General features: G+C 41.6%; 1 pseudogene; it reads right to left on the reverse strand.

Moving 5' to 3' along the window:
* Positions 1–492: 492 nt before the first annotated feature.
* Positions 493–981, reverse strand: LOC129650971 (enhancer of rudimentary homolog; annotated as a pseudogene).
* Between the last annotated feature and the right edge of the window lie 890 nt (positions 982–1,871).

The following is a 1,871-nucleotide window of genomic DNA, read 5'->3' on the forward strand; positions in this document are numbered from 1 at the left end:
GAACCAACATTAACTGACAAAAACCAATTTCCATCTAAATCATCATAAAAATGTTTAAGTAAAAAGAAGGGGGGAAGGGGCAAAAGTGGTTTCAGATTGAACAAGATCATCACATTTTATCTAATAAATTCAAGCCTAGCTAAGGTTTACCAAAATTGAAACAGGATTGCATCTGTGCTAAGTTGCTTCAGTTGTGTCCAACTCTTTCTGACCCTACAGGCTGTAGACCGCCAGGGTATCCTGTCCATGGGATTCTCCAGGCAAGAATACTGGAGTGGGTTGCCATGCCCTCCTCCAGGGAAATCTTCCTAACCAAGGGTTGAACCCATGTCTCTTGTGTCTCCTGCATTGGCAGGCAGGTTCTTTACCACTAGTGCCCCCTGGGAAGACCTAGGAAACAGGATTACTATAATACAAAACTTCCACTACAGCACGCTGCACACACCTGTGCTCCAAGCCCACCCCCATCTCCCTAATGCTTCCATATTCAAACTATTTCCCAGCCTGTTTGACCTGTCCACAAAGGAGCAGGTAGATCTCTTTGATCCAGTCTTTGTTATAAGGCTGGTATATCTGGGTATCAGCTCGGTAAATAAGGCAGCTGAGGTCTGCCAGGTCATCAATAAAATCAAACAACTGACTGATATCATATGGGATAGAGGGGCTGTTTCAGATGCTGTTCATATATTTTACAAATACCTTCCATGCACTTATTCACAGATTCATAGTCAGTGGAAGTTCTGCCTTCTGGCCTCTTGGTAGGCTGTACCCACACAATGGCATGAAACGTCAGGACAAAGTCTCCTGCTGTCGCCACACAGGAGCTTATCTGCAGCACCACCCACAGCCAATCCCCTGAGAGTTCTTTACAAAACCTAGATATAGGGCTTTTATCAGATATATATTTTGTAAATGATTTTTTTTAAATACAGTTTTTTCTCCTTCTCGCTTTATTCTAATACAATTACCACTTACCACCATTAGCCTGACTGGCTTATAAAACATAAAGAAAACATTTATCACCATTTTATGGAAGAGAAAAACTGAGACACAGGTTTTTTTTTTTTTTTTTTTTAACAGACCTGCTGCTTCCACTGTAATGGACAGTTGGAGCCAGCTGTGAGATTTGATGACTAAGGAGAAAGTCTTAGAAGGTTTTTGAAACCATCATTCCCTTTAAAGGGCTGCCATTCTGTTAAGTACGATCCAGTCAGCTTACTTCATGGAGAAGGAAACAGGTATTTGTTAAAAATCTATGATGCACCCATGAATGATTTAGGTCAGGTGCCAGTAAACCACGGCCAGTGACCCAAATCTGGTCCTTTTTTTTTTTCTTTTTTACAGCCTGTAATCTAAAGGTTTTTGTTTTTGTTTTTCCTCCCACAAATGAATATTTTCAACTAATTTGATGACAGAAAAAGCTAACTTTGAACCCCCAAATGAGGGAAATGCAATCCCTCCCCACCCCAATTCCATTTTATTAGTTGACATGTATTTAAAAAAAAACAAAAAACAAAAAACTGGGGCTTCCCAGGTGGTGCTAAGGTAAAGAAGCTGCCTGCCAATGCAGAAGATGTAAGAGACAAGGGTTTGATCCCTGGGTTGGGAAGATCCTCTGAAGGCCGCATGGCAACCCACTCCAGTATTCTTGCCGGGAGAACCCCATGGACAGAGGAGCCTGGCGGGCTATAGTCTATAGAGTCAAAAAGAGTCAGACACGACTGAAGCGACTTAGCGGGCACACATGCACATTGTAAAAAACTATATTCACAATTTGCTGAGAGGGATACCCAGTGTTCTCACCACATACACATACACAAATTATACAGGGTTATGGACATGTTAATTAGCTTGATTGTGGTAATGATTCT

The sequence above is a fragment of the Bubalus kerabau genome, chromosome 4 (genome assembly GCF_029407905.1).
Source record: "Bubalus kerabau isolate K-KA32 ecotype Philippines breed swamp buffalo chromosome 4, PCC_UOA_SB_1v2, whole genome shotgun sequence".
Classification (NCBI taxonomy): domain Eukaryota; kingdom Metazoa; phylum Chordata; class Mammalia; order Artiodactyla; family Bovidae; genus Bubalus; species Bubalus kerabau.